Below are 16,280 nucleotides of genomic sequence, written 5' to 3'. Positions count from 1 at the left end.
TGGGAGGTGGAGGTTGCAGTGAGCCAATATTGTGCCACTGCACTCCAGCCTGGGTGACAGAGTGAGACTCTGTCTCAAAAAAAGAAAAAATGAAAGAAAGCAAACCCTTTCTAATTAACCACATCAAGTTTCTGTCTACTGAAATCATCATTAAAAGTCTAAGACTCCCAGATTATCCATCAGCACTAGAGATCTTATCTTCATGTAGTCTTCTCATCCTTAGATCTTTGTCTTCCACTTTGTTCAATCCCACCCATCTGACAACCACAGACAGCTGAGCCTTAGCTAATAATTCAACTTCATTTGGAAGGTGTAAGCCTAGGGCAGTGAGCGTAAGAAAAAGGCGGAGAAGGTAAGGAAAGACATGAAACAGATTTTATGTGTGCTGCTTGGCTGGCTACTACTCCATCATGAGCTGAGAAAAAAGCAAGCCGGTTGCTAAGCCAGTATGTCCACTCACTTCATAGGATTTCTCTGGAAGTGGGTACTTGCAGGTGTAGTCCATGGAAGAAAAAAAGAAAAGTAAATTTATCTTCCAAGCAATATCCTATTTCTATTTTCCTGTTGTATAAGGTTTAGCCCACAGGGTATTAGTTTTCATGCTTTTTAAAGATTTCCCCCTTGGGAAAATGGATCCCATACCTGATTGGGTGTTGTTAAGTCACAAATTGATGGCCAGCCCTTATCAATACCACTTGGCAGGCGGAGAATGGAGGCCACTAGACCCAGGGCTACCCCTAGGATTACAGTCCTTTTGGAGAGCTCTGCAAGAGCACCAGCAAAGGGGGATATGGCAGTACTGGCTGGCAGGTGGGTGGTGGTTTTCTAAAGAAGGAGGTGGGGCTGGGTGCGGTGGGTCCCATCTGTAATCTCAGCACTTTGAGAGGTCGAGGAGGGTGGATCACCTGAGGTCAGGAGTTTGAGACCAATACAGTGAAACCCCATCTCTACAAAAAATACAAAAATCAGCCAGGTTTGGTGGCAGGCATCTGTAGTCCCAGCTACTCAGGAGGCTGAGACAGGAGAATTGCTTGAACCCAGGAAGTGAAGGTTGCAGTGAGCCAAGATCATGCCACAGAACTCCAGCCTGGGCAACGAGTGAGACTCTGTCTAAACAAACAAACAAAAAATTTAAAAGGAGGTGGGAGGGGATATCACTATCTTATATAAATTGAAATGATTATAAGGGAATACTATGAGTAAATGTTTGCCAACAGATCAGATAACTAAGGTAAAACAGATAAATTCATATAAACTCACAAACTGGCAAAACTGACTCAAGTCGAATAGAAAACTTGAACAGACCTATAACATAAAGAGATTAAATTAGTAATTTTAAAACTTCCTAAAGAAAACAAGTTCGTGCCCAGCTGACTTTACTGGTAAATCCAAAGATATAGTTAAATAAGAATTAATACCAATTCTTCTCAAACTCTTCCAAAAAATACAAGAAAAGTAATACTTCCCAACTTCCCAACTCATTCTATAAAGCTAGTATTACTCTGATAACAAAACCATACAAAGATATCACGAGAAAAAGAAAACGACAGATCAATATCTTTCATGAGTATAGATGCAAAAATCCTCAACAAAATACTAGCAAAAACAATTCAGCAACATACAAAAAAGATCATATACAATGGCCAAGTGGGATCCATCTCATAAATGTCAGTGGTTTAATATCCAAAAAATCAATCAATATAATACATCGCATTAATAAAATAAATATCAGACAAAATCAGATGCGTTAACAAACAATCCCATCAAAAAGTGGGCCAAGGAGGTGAATAGACAATTCTCAGAAGAAAATATACAAATGGCCAACAAACATATGAAAAAAAGCTCAACATCACTAATGATTAGGGAAATGAAAATCAAAACCACAATGTGATACCACCTTACTCCTGCAAGAATGACCGTAATAGTAATAATAATAAAAATAGATGTTGATGTGGATGTAGTAAAAAGGGAACACTTCTACGCTACTGGTAGGAATATAAACTAGTACAACCACTATGGAAAATAGTGTGGATATTTCTTAAAGAACTAAAAATAGAATTAGCATTTGATCCACCAATCCCACTACTGGGTATCTACTCAGAGGAAAAGAAGTCATTACATGAAAAAGATACCCGTTCACGCATGTTTATAGCAGCACAATTCACAATTGCAAAAATGTGGAACCAGCCCAAATGTTCATCATTTGGGATAAATGATGGATTTATTTATCAAGTGGATAAAGAAACTATGGCATATATTCCATCATATGATTGGCTACTCATCAGCCATAGAAATGAATGAATTAATGGCATTCACAGCAATCTGGATGGGACTGGAGACTATTATTCTAAGTGAAGTAACTCAGGAATGGGAAACCCACCCTCGAATGTTCTCATTCCTAAGTAGGAGCTAAGCTATGAGGATACAAAGGCATAACAATGATACAATGGACTTTGGGGACTCAGGGGGAAAAGGTGGGAAGGGGGAGAAGAATGAAAACTACAAATTGGGTTCACTGTATACTGCTCAGCTGATGAGTGTATCAAAATCTCACAAATCACCACTAAAGAACTTACTCATCTAACTAAATACCTCCTGTTCCCCCAAAAACCTTTGGAAATAAAAAAAAAAGTTAAAAATAAAATAAGTATGAAAACTACAGTCACTTCAATTGAAACAGAAAAACATTTGACAAAATTCAACATTCTTTGATAAGAACAACAGCAATGTAGGAACAGAAGGGAATTTTTCCAACCTAATAAAGGAAACCTTTGGAAAATCTGTATCTAAAAACATGCTGATCAAAAGATGAATGTTTTCCTCTAGATCAAAAACAATAAAGGGATGTCTGCTATCCACTTCTATTCAACATTGCACTCAATATTTTAGCTAGGTGGTTAGTTAAGGAAATGAAATAAAAAGGATCCACTTCAATAAAACATCTAAATAACACTTCCCCAAAGAAGTTGTACAAACAGTCAATAAGCATATAAAAAGATGCCCAATATCACTGGACATTAGGAAAATGCAAATCAAAACCACAATGTGAGACCACTTCACAGTTACTAAGATAGTTATCAAAAAGACAGAAAATAACAATTGTTGGTGAGAATGTGGAGAAATTAGAATAGTCATGTATTGCTGGTAGGAATGTAAAATGGTACCACCACTTTGGCAAAGTTTGGCAGGTCCTCAGGATGTTCAACATAAGGTTACCATATGACAGCAATCCCCCACCTAGGTATATGCCCAAGAAAGATAAAAACATATGCCCACACAAACTTGTGTGTGAATGTTCGTATAGTATCATCATTCATAGTAGCCAAAAAGTAGAAAAATCCCACAGCCTGTCAACTGATAAGAGATTAAACAAAATGTAGTACATCCATACAATCAAATATTATTTAATAATGTAAAGGAATGAAGCAGAGGTACATACTCTAACATAGATGAACCTTGAAAACATTGCACTAAATGAAAAAGCCAACAACAAAAGGCCATATATTTTATAACTCTATTTATATGAAATATCCAGAATAAACAAATTATTCGAGACAGAAAGCAGATTCTCTCTGTAGGATAGTTCTTTATAATATGATGAAAGTCAGTGATGTGGTTGGCTGTGACCTCACCCAAATCTCATCTTGAATTGTAGTTCCCACAATTCCCACATGTTGTGGGAGGGTCCTGGTTGGAGGTAATTGAATCATGGGGATGGATCCTTCCTATCCTATTCTTGTGATAGTGAGTAAGTCTCATGAGATCTGATGATTTTATAAGAGGAAATTTTCCTGCACAAGCTCTCTTTTCTTGTCTGCCACCATGTGAGACATGCCTTTCAACTTCCGCCATGATTTTGAGCCCCCCCGGCAACCCACTCAACACTGTGAGTCCATTAAACCTCTTTCTTTTGTAAATTGACAAGTCTCAGGTATGTCTTTATCAGCAGCATGAGAACAAACTAATACAGTCAGTCAACCAAGTACAGCTGACGCTTCTCTGACACAGGACCTGGCTTGTAGTCACTAAAAAAGGAATTTTTCCGAAGAGCGATCATGTAAATTTGATATTCAACAGGCCAAGGATCACAATCTCTCTGGAAAGCAGAGTTTGTAGGTCACTTTCTTCAGATGTCCCAAAAGTAAGTTCTTTTTTCTGTTTTGTTTCTATTATGCAATTATAAATGATTCCATATACTAAGTGCCAAACATCTCTAGAGAAATTATTTTTAAAACAATGAATTAATGTTTCTGAATAATGACTGATATAGTCTACAAGAAAAAAAAAACTTGGTTAGTAATTAATTTTTGATTTTTTTAACTATTATATCATGTTAAGACAAAAAATGTGAATATGTGAAGAAGTTGGAGATTTTATGGGTTATTATGAAGAACTTAGTAAATCTTTTTGATGCATTTGATGTGTGGCTATGAATGTGGCTGCATTTACAAGTCTGAGTTACAAATATACACACACACACATATATATATATGATTTTATTGCACAGCAATTCACAGGCATTTTATATATACTTTCTATTGCTTTGAGACTTTTCCACCAATCATATTTAGAGAAGGGTTTTTATTGTCTCTGTTTTTTGCTCTCAGCCTTACATTTTTAAAACATAGAAGTTTTTCGGTATCTTTTACTCTATGGGTGCAATGTATTAAATGAAATTGAGAAATATGTACTTTTTCATTACAACCGTATTATTTCAAATATAAATCCTTTGCTCTTTAGAATCATTTCTAGTAAGCAGTTTTCTGCACTCATGGTGAACAGCAAAGCATTTTCTTCTGACATGAAGATCAGCATGACGGGAGAATAATCAGAAACTTTACAGTTAGAATTAAACACGACATGCATAATAACAAGTCCATTTTATTATTTTTTATTCAGATATGAGCTACAGAGATTACATGAATCAGGGAATAAAAGGAAATGTAAACAGGAGGGGTAGTTTAATGGACTTGTTTATACTTCAGGGCTGATTTACAATGGTAAGCCTAACCACTTGGGAGTCAGACTCAGTTATCCAGGACATCGAGCAGTGGTTGATTCCACAGTTAGGAGATCACCTTCTTGGCCAGTTCACCCTCCTGTCCAGCCCTGCACAATCTCTTTAAGTGTCTACACACCCAGGACCAATCCCTGGGGATCTTGGACACCCTGACCTAATGCTTTTATTCTTGGGCTAACTTCTTCCCTCCAAATGTTGTTCATGGGCTTTCTGACCTCTTTTTTATTTGTATTTGTATTTATTTATTTATTTTGAGATGGAGTCTCACTCTGTCACCCAGGCTGGAGTTCAGTGGCGTTATCTTGGCTCACTGCAACCTCCGCCTTTCGGGTTCAAGCAATTCTCCTGCCTCAGCCTCCTGAATAGCTGGGATTATAGGTGTGCACCACCACACCCAGCTAATTTTTGTATTTTTAGTAGAGACAAAGTTTTACCATGTTGGTCAGGCTGGTCTCGAATTCCTGACCTCAGGTGATCCACCCACCTCCGCCTCCCAAAGTGCTGGGCTGACCTCTTTACTTGGCCTGCTTGACCTAGATTTGCCTCTCAACCTCATTAAACAGCCAGGTGTAGATTCTTCCTCTGGCAATACTCTATGAGACTGCTTTGACTGATGTGCTTCCTGTTGCAACTGCCCCCTAAATACCTTACCTGAGCTTTGACTCTAGAAATTAGCACTGCCTTGAGGGTCATCCTGCCTCATGAATGGGATAAGCGCTTCAGGCAGGGGCACGTCCACTCCTTACCTCTATGCAATATTCCATGATGACTGTGTAGACCATTCTTGGCCAACATGATGTAAAAGGAGGAGGCCACTTCCCTCAAATATCAGGACTTAAGACTCAACTGACATAGGCCATGACAGAGATGCTGACTTCATGCCCAAAACTTCTGATTCATTTATGAAAGCCTTGCCCCAACCTGCTTCCCAGAATACCAATGTTCCTTCTAAAATCCTTTTTCTTTGTAATTCATATGAACAGTGTATTTTCTTCAGCAATTAAAACCTTTCATGAACACTTAAGTTGTACAGTTTTCAGGAGAGGCTCAGCAAATCAAAGCTGTATGGGATTTGTCTGAGCTATGAAAAGATCCAATAGTCAACTCCACACTGAAACGTTTCCTTCTGGGAATAGTATAAAATGTTAAACTGTAAAGTTTTTGCTGCAACAAAATGTATATATAAATCCCTCCCTTGTGATGGTGAATTTTATACGTCAACTTATCTGAGCTATGGTGCCCAGCTACTCAGCTGAACAGTAGTCTAAATGTTGCTGTGAAGGCATTTTTTAGATGGGATTAACATTTTATCCAGCAGACTTTGAGTAAAGCAGATTTCCTTCTGCAATGTGGGTGCTTTGTTCAATCAGTTGAAGACCCTAAGAACACAGACTGAGGTTTCCTAAAGAATATGAAATTCTTCCTAAGACTGCAACCTAGAAACCTTGCTGCCCTGTGGACTATCAACTCTCACCTGAATTTCCAGCCTGCCAGCAAATTCTACAGATGTAGGATTTGCAGCCCCTACAATCATGTGAGCCAATTCTTTAATGTAAATCTGTCTCATTCTCTCTCTTTCATATCTATAGCTCTATTTGCTATCTCTATCATCCTAAGATCTCTACCATCTTAGGATGGTGCCTAAGGCAATAAACAGCACTGATGGGGAAGACTGTGCAGGAGGATATATATCCTAGTGTGGCTCATGTTCCATATTACCTGCATCCTCAGCCTTGCTATGAACTAAGACTTCAAAACAGGAAATATCATTTCTCTCCACCCCAGTTTTTCCCATCTAAGCACACTCACCCCATTTTTATTTTGTATGCCTGCCCTACTAATTGTAATCACTTTATAATCCAGGCCATTTTGATTCTCCCAGATAATCAATGACAGGAAGCTGAAGAAGACAGGCCATGGGTTTTTAGTCTATCTAAAGCCTATTCAAATCTCAGTTCAGAGGGAGACTCTTTCCCTCACCTCATGCAGACATGCTATGGTCTTTCCATGGTAACTGTGAAATCAGTTTATGTATCTAATCACCTCATATCTGGTTATCTACTCTTATGTGTTATGAACAGAGAAGGTGGAACTACATTTCTATTCCACAATAAGAAGGAGGTTGCAATTGGAAGTTCTATACTCAATATTGCTGCAATTTCTTTCTGGATACATCAGCTAGACATAGTTTCACACATGTGCACAAGAAGTCAATATTATTATTGATATAATCTTTACATTGTCAAAAAGCACGGAAACATTGAGGTTGAAAATACTGTTCTATTTCAATAATGTAATGTTTTTAAAGAAAAAAATGGGAGGGTTAAGTTTTTCTTTTTCTTTTCTTTTTTTTTTTTTTTTGAGACAGAGTTTCACTCTTGTTGCCCAGGCTGGAGTGCAATGGTGCAATCTCAGCTCACTGCAACCTCTGCTTCCTGGGTTCAAGAGATTCTTCGGCCTAAACCTCCCGGAATTAAGTTTTTCTTATAGGAAAAAAGGAATTTGATTGTCTCCTCACATCAAATTAGTGTAAATGAAATGACTCCTGTAATAATAAACAAACTACCCCTTAATTGTGCTAGATACATCAATTTCTAAAGGCTTTTATTTATTGATGTAATGAAATGGCTAAATATTATAGAAAATCTAAGTGGGAATACTAATGTGTCAAAATACGTTTATGTCTATATGTACTCAATGATTAGCTGCCGGTTATAAGTGTGAATATGCAGTATTTAGTTTTCTGTTTTTGTGTTAATTCACTTAGCATAATGGCCTCCAGCTGCATCCATGTTGCTGCAAAGGACATGATTTCATTCATTTTTATGACCGTGTAGTATTCCATGGTGTATATATATATATATCAAGTTTTCTTCATCCAAACCACTGTTGATGGACACCTAGGTTGACTCCAAGTCTTTGCCATTGTGAATGGCACTGCCATGAGCATACAAGTGCATGTGTCATTTTTGTAAAATGATTCCTTTTCCTTTGGGTATATACCTAGTAAAGACATTGCTGGGTTGAATGGTTATTCTGTTATTCTTTTTTTAAGTTATTTAAGAAATCTCCAAACTGCTTTTCACAGTGGCTGCACTAATTTACATTCCCACCAACAGTGTAGAAGCACTCCCTTTTCTCTGCAGTCTAGCCAGCATCTATTATTTATTGACTTTTTAATAATAGCCATTTGACTGGTGTGAGATGGTATCTGTATTAGTCTGTTCTCAAACTGCTAATAAAGACATACATGAGACTGGGTAATTAATAAAGGAAAGAGGTTTAATTGACTCACAGTTCCACATGGCTGGGGAGGCCTCACCATCATGGCAGAAGACAAATGAGGAGCAAAGTCACAGCTTACATGGTGGCAAGCAAGAGAGCATGTGCAGGGGAACTAACTCCCCTTTATAAAACTATCAGATCTTGTAAGACTTATTCACTACCATGAGAAGAGCATGGGAAAGGCCCGCTCCTCATGATTCAGTTGCCTCCCACTGGGTCCCTCCCATGACACATGGAAATTATGGGAGCTACAATTCAAGATGAAATTTGGGTGGGGACAAAATCAAACCATATAATTCTGCCCCGGCCCCTTCGAAATACCATATCCTTACATTTCAAAACCAGTCATTCCTTCCCAACAGTACCCCAAAGTCTTTATACACACACACACACACACACGTATATATGTCAATGTATATTTATGAGTCAGTATATATATATATGGATATATATATTATACATATACATATACATATCCAGCCATTGAATGTGTTGCCATTAGAATCTAAAGAGACATCACAGATGCTGACCTTTCTTCCTATTGGTCGGGGCTGCAAGATATAGTAATTTGTCTTTCACTTTGAAGGAGATAGGCAAAGCAACCCTAGCCACTGGATCCATAAAAGCTTTGCTGAAGTGAAAGCCTCCAGAATCTTCACAGGGTTTAACTCTCACTTTCTAAAACATGTGTCCTACCAAAACCTCCAGCATACTAGTCTTCTCTTGCTCATCTTGTCTAATCAGCATGATGCCATCAATGTGTCCATATGATGTTCTGTGGATGTCTACATGGTCCAGACTTCTTAAGACTATATTATAACAAAAGCTAGGGGGTCAATAGAGCACTGAGGGAAAACCATAAAGAAATAATATTACCCAACTTATCTGATTGTGCACTGTTTTTGGTGTTCTTTTCTAATCAGTATAGAAAAGAATGCATCTAACTAATCACTAGCTAAAAATCATGTACCTGCTCTAGGAATAGATACCATGTCTGACAAAGCAACTCCAACTAAGACCACTAGTTGTTTGAGCTTGAGATAGTCTAGGCATTCTCTAGAATCTTTCTGGCTTCTGCAAGGATCAGGCTGGCAAATTAAGGTGCACTAGGCACCACTACCCTTCATCTTTATGTCAATAATGGTGGCATTGGTCTCTGCGTTCCTTCTCCCCATGTGGAATACTGTTCTTGATTAAGTGTCATGGTTGGGGATAAAGTTGGGAGAATTGTCAAAGGTGTCCACTTTCCCTTCTGCATTATGATAGTTTTCACCCTACAGGCCAAGGACTCAGCATGGAAGTTATTCTAACTGCCAGATATGTCAACTCTAACAGCACATTTGGTGATAGACAAATGACCACTGTGTATGTCCAGAAGTCCAGTGAGACCATGCAGAGCTGCTTGTTAACCAAGACTCCATTTATGACCTTGGCTCTATATTCTCAATCTAGCTGTAAGGCCTTAGTGAAATTTTGGGTTTCCTGTTACCAATGTCCACTCTGACTCTATGCCCAACAACTCTTGACATGTCTGGGGATTTTTCTTTCTTCAGTGTATAATCACCCAAGTAAAAGGCTGTAGGTCCCTTTGAGGGAGGACTAGGAAGTATAATCATCACAGTATACACTTGTCAAGATGTTGTAAGATCTTTTCTTCTAGGGGTCTGACTAGTTTTTCAATCAATAGGTTCTATATCTGAAAAGTAGCTTAGGACTAGGAGCTGAGCAAGAGATCATGACTTTTTATTGGGGTGATGGAGACCATATTGAGCCTCTTACTCCTCTATTTCTTCCCCTTCTGGTTGTAGTTACTGAGCAGCACCTTTGTTGACCTCCTTCCTATTTTGTCTGTATATAATAGTAAGGTTTACATATTTTACTTAAAATGAAGAAACATTAATTCTGGGTAGACCATGTCAAGGTAAGTATGTCTTTTGCAATCCTGAGGGTGATCACTAAAATAACTATACAAATAGATATAGTTAAGAAACATAATAGATAAGTTGAAATGCAATACTAAAAAATAATTTCAAATAACCAACAAGAAAGCAGAAAATGGGAAATAGGAGAATTAAAACCTGAGAGAAGGAATAGGAACAGCTCCAGTCTCCAACTCCCAGCGCGAGCGACACAGAAGACCGGTGATTTCTGCATTTTCAACTGAGGTACTGGGTTCATCTCACTGGGGAGTGCCGGACGATCGGTGCTGGTCAGCTGCTGCAGCCCAACCAGCGAGAGCTGAAGCAGGGCGAGGCATCGCCTCACCTGGGAAGCGCAAGGGGGAAGGGAATCCCTTTTCCTAGCCAGGGGAACTGAGACACACAACACCTGGAAAATCGGGTAACTCCCACCCCAATACTGCGCTTTAAGCAAACAGGCACACCAGGAGATCATATCCCACACCTGGCCGGGAGGGTCCCACGGCCACGGAGCCTCCCTCATTGCTAGCACAGCAGTCTGTGATCTACCGGCAAGGCAGCAGCGAGGCTGGGGGAGGGGCGCCCGCCATTGCTGAGGCTTAAGTAGGTAAACAAAGCTGCCGGGAAGCTCGAACTGGGTGGAGCTCACAGCAGCTCAAGGAAACCTGCCTGTCTCTGTAGACTCCACCTCTGGGGACAGGGCAATAACAAACACAGCCGAAACCTCTGCAGACGCAAACGACTCTGTCTGACAGCTTTGAAGAGAGCAGTGGATCTCCCAACACGGAGGTTGAGATCTGAGAAGGGACAGACTCCCTGCTCAAGTGGGTCCCTGACCCCTGAGTAGCCTAACTGGGAGACATCCCCCACTAGCGGCAGTCTGACACCCCACACCTCACAGGGTGGAGTACACCCCTGAGAGGAAGCTTCCAAAGCAAGAATCAGACAGGTACACTCGCTGTTCAGAAATATTCTATCTTCTGCAGCCTCTGCTGCTGATACCCAGGCAAACAGGGTCTGGAGTGGACCTCAAGCAATCTCCAACAGACCTACAGCTGAGGGTCCTGACTGTTAGAAGGAAAACTATCAAACAGGAAGGACACCTACACCAAAACCCCATCAGTACATCACCATCATCAAGACCAGAGGCAGATAAAACCACAAAGATGGGGAAAAAGCAGGGCAGAAAAGCTGGAAATTCAAAAAATAAGAGCGCATCTCCCCCGGCAAAGGAGCGCAGCTCATCGCCAGCAACGGATCAAAGCAGGACAGAGAATGACTTTGACGAGATGAGAGAAGAAGGCTTCAGTCCATCAAATTTCTCAGAGCTAAAGGAGGAATTACGTACCCAGCGCAAAGAAACTAAAAATCTTGAAAAAAAAGTGGAAGAATTGATGGCTAGAGTAATTAATGCAGAGAAGGTCATAAACGAAATGAAAGAGATGAAAACCATGACACGAGAAATACGTGACAAATGCACAAGCTTCAGTAACCGACTCGATCAACTGGAAGAAAGAGTATCTGCGATTGAGGATCAAATGAATGAAATGAAGTGAGAAGAGAAACCAAAAGAACAAAGAAGAAAAAGAAATGAACAAAGCCTGCAAGAAGTATGGGATTATGTAAAAAGACCAAATCTATGTCTGATTGGGGTGCCTGAAAGTGAGGGGGAAAATGGAACCAAGTTGGAAAACACTCTTCAGGATATCATCCAGGAGAACTTCCCCAACCTAGTAGGGCAGGCCAACATTCAAATCCAGGAAATACAGAGAACGCCACAAAGATACTCCTCGAGAAGAGCAACTCCAAGACACATAATTGCCATATTCACCAAAGTTGAAATGAAGGAAAAAATCTTAAGGGCAGCCAGAGAGAAAGGTCGGGTTACCCACAAAGGGAAGCCCATCAGACTAACAGCAGATCTCTCGGCAGAAACTCTCCAAGCCAGAAGAGAGTGGGGGCCAATATTCAACATTCTTAAAGAAAAGAATTTTAAACCCAGAATTTCATATCCAGCCAAACTAAGTTTCATAAGTGAAGGAGAAATAAAATCCTTTACAGATAAGCAAATGCTTAGAGATTTTGTCACCACTAGGCCTGCCTTACAAGAGACCCTGAAGGAAGCACTAAACATGGAAAGGAACAACCGGTACCAGCCATTGCAAAAACATGCCAAAATGTAAAGACCATCGAGGCTAGGAAGAAACTGCATCAACTAACGAGCAAAATAACCAGTTAATATCATAATGGCAGGATCAAGTTCACACATAACAATCTTAACCTTAAATGTAAATGGACTAAATGCTCCAATTAAAAGACACAGACTGGCAAACTGGATCAAGAGTCAAGACCCATCAGTCTGCTGTATTCAGGAGACCCATCTCACACGCAGAGACATACATAGGCTCAAAATAAAGGGATGGAGGAAGATTTACCAAGCAAATGGAGAACAAAAAAAAGCAGGGGTTGCAATACTAGTCTCTGATAAAACAGACTTTAAACCATCAAAGATCAAAAGAGACAAAGAAGGCCATTACATAATGGTAAAGGGATCAATTCAACAGGAAGAGCTAACTATCCTAAATATATATGCACCCAATACAGGAGCACCCAGATTCATAAAGCAAGTCCTTAGAGACTTACAAAGAGACTTAGACTCCCATACAATAATAATGGGAGACTTCAACACTCCACTGTCAACATTAGACAGATCAACGAGACAGAAAGTTAACAAGGATATCCAGGAATTGAACTCATCTCTGCAGCAAGCAGACCTAATAGACATCTATAGAACTCTCCACCCCAAATCAACAGAATATACATTCTTCTCAGGACCACATCGTACTTACTCCAAAATCGACCACGTAATTGGAAGTAAAGCACTCCTCAGCAAATGTAAAAGAACAGAAATTATAACAAACTGTCTCTCAGACCACAGTGCAATCAAACTAGAACTCAGGACTAAGAAACTCAATCAAAACCGCTCAACTACATGGAAACTGAACAACCTGCTCCTGAATGACTACTGGGTACATAATGAAATGAAGGCAGAAATAAAGATGTTCTTTGAAACCAATGAGAACAAAGATACAACATACCAGAATCTCTGGGACACATTTAGAGCAGTGTGTAGAGGGAAATTTATAGCACTAAATGCCCACAAGAGAAAGCAGGAAAGATCTAAAATTGACACTCTAACATCGCAATTAAAAGAACTAGAGAAGCAAGAGCAAACACATTCGAAAGCTAGCAGAAAGCAAGAAATAACTAAGATCAGAGCAGAACTGAAGGAGATAGAGACACAAAAAACTCTCCAAAAAATCAATGAATCCAGGAGTTGGTTTTTTGAAAAGATCAACAAAATTGACAGACCACTAGCAAGACTAATAAAGAAGAAAAGAGAGAAGAATCAAATCGATGCAATTAAAAATGATAAAGGGGATATCACCACCAACCCCACAGAAATACAAACTACCATCAGAGAATACTATAAACACCTCTACGCAAATAAACTGGAAAATCTAGAAGAAATGGATAATTTCCTGGACACTTACACTCTTCCAAGACTAAACCAGGAAGAAGTTGAATCCCTGAATAGACCAATAGTAGGCTCTGAAATTGAGGCAATAATTAATAGCCTACCAACCAAAAAAAGTCCAGGACCAGATGGATTCACAGCTGAATTCTACCAGAGGTACAAGGAGGAGTTGGTACCATTCCTTCTGAAACTATTCCAATCAATAGAAAAAGAGGGAATCCTCCCTAACTCATTTTATGAGGCCAACATCATCCTGATACCAAAGCCTGGCAGAGACACAACAAAAAAGAGAATTTTAGACCAATATCCCTGATGAACATCGATGCAAAAATCCTCAATAAAATACTGGCAAACCAGATTCAGCAACACATCAAAAAGCTTATCCACCATGATCAAGTGGGCTTCATCCCTGGGATGCAAGGCTGGGTCAACATTCGCAAATCAATAAACATAATCCAGCATATAAACAGAACCAAAGACAAGAACCACATGATTATCTCAATAGATGCAGAAAAGGCTTTTGACAAAATTCAACAGCCCTTCATGCTAAAAACGCTCAATAAATTCGGTATTGATGGAACATACCTCAAAATAATAAGAGCTATTTATGACAAACCCACAGCCAATATCACACTGAATGGGCAAAAACTGGAAGAATTCCCTTTGAAAACTGGCACAAGACAGGGATGCCCTCTCTCACCACTCCTATTCAACATAGTGTTGGAAGTTCTGGCTAGGGCAATTAGGCAAGAGAAAGAAATCAAGGGTATTCAGTTAGGAAAAGAAGAAGTCAAACTGTCCCTGTTTGCAGATGACATGATTGTATACTTAGAAAACCCCATTGTCTCAGCCCAAAATCTCCTTAAGCTGATAAGCAACTTCAGCAAAGTCTCAGGATACAAAATTAATGTGCAAAAATCACAAGCATTCTTATACATCAGTAACAGACAAACAGAGAGCCAAATCAGGAATGAACTTCCATTCACAATTGCTTCAAAGAGAATAAAATACCTAGGAATCCAACTTACAAGGGATGTAAAGGACCTCTTCAAAGAGAACTACAAACCACTGCTCAGTGAAATAAAAGAGGACGCAAACAAATGGAAAAACATACCATGCTCATGGATAGGAAGAATCAATATCGTGAAAATGGCCATACTGCCCAAGGTAATTTATAGATTCAATGCCATCCCCATCAAGCTACCAATGAGTTTCTTCACAGAGTTGGAAAAAACTGCTTTAAAGTTCATATGGAACCAAAAAAGAGCCCGCATCTCCAAGACAATCCTAAGTCAAAAGAACAAAGCTGGAGGCATCACGCTACCTGACTTCAAACTATACTACAAGGCTACAGTAACCAAAACAGCATGGTACTGGTACCAAAACAGAGATATAGACCAATGGAACAGAACAGAGTCCTCAGAAATAATACCACACATCTACAGCCATCTGATCTTTGACAAACCTGAGAGAAACAAGAAATGGGGAAAGGATTCCCTATTTAATAAATGGTGCTGGGAAAATTGGCTAGCCATAAGTAGAAAGCTGAAACTGGATCCTTTCCTTACTCCTTATACGAAAATTAATTCAAGATGGATTAGAGACTTAAATGTTAGACCTAATACCATAAAAATCCTAGAGGAAAACCTAGGTAGTACCATTCAGGACATAGGCATGGGCAAAGACTTCATGTCTAAAACACCAAAAGCAACGGCAGCAAAAGCCAAAATTGACAAATGGGATCTAATTAAACTAAAGAGCTTCTGCACAGCAAAAGAAACTACCATCAGAGTGAACAGGCAACCTACAGAATGGGAGAAAATTTTTACAATCTACTCATCTGACAAAGGGCTAATATCCAGAACCTACAAAGAACTCAAACAAATTTACAAGAAAAAAACAAACAACTCCATCAAAAAGTGGGCAAAGGATATGAACAGACATTTCTCAAAAGAAGACATTCATACAGCCAACAGACACATGAAAAAATGCTCATCATCACTGGCCATCAGAGAAATGCAAATCAAAACCACAATGAGATACTATCTCACACCAGTTAGAATGGCGATCATTAAAAAGTCAGGAAACAACAGGTGCTGGAGAGGATGTGGAGAAATAGGAACACTTTTACACTGTTGGTGGGATTGTAAACTAGTTCAACCATTATGGAAAACAGTATGGCGATTCCTCAAGGATCTAGAACTAGATGTACCATACGACCCAGCCATCCCATTACTGGGTATATACCCAAAGGATTATAAATTATGCTGCTATAAAGACACATGCACACGTATGTTTATTGCAGCACTATTCACAATAGCAAAGACTTGGAATCAACCCAAATGTCCATCAGTGACAGATTGGATTAAGAAAATGTGGCACATATACACCATGGAATACTATGCAGCCATCAAAAAGGATGAGTTTGTGTCCTTTGTAGGGACATGGATGCAGCTGGAAACCATCATTCTTAGCAAACTATCACAAGAACAGAAAACCAAACACCGCATGTTCTCAC

The sequence above is a fragment of the Macaca nemestrina genome, chromosome 17 (assembly GCF_043159975.1).
Source record: "Macaca nemestrina isolate mMacNem1 chromosome 17, mMacNem.hap1, whole genome shotgun sequence".
NCBI lineage: Eukaryota > Metazoa > Chordata > Mammalia > Primates > Cercopithecidae > Macaca > Macaca nemestrina.
The sequence above is the reverse complement of the archived record's forward strand: the minus strand, read 5'-3'. Positions refer to the sequence as shown.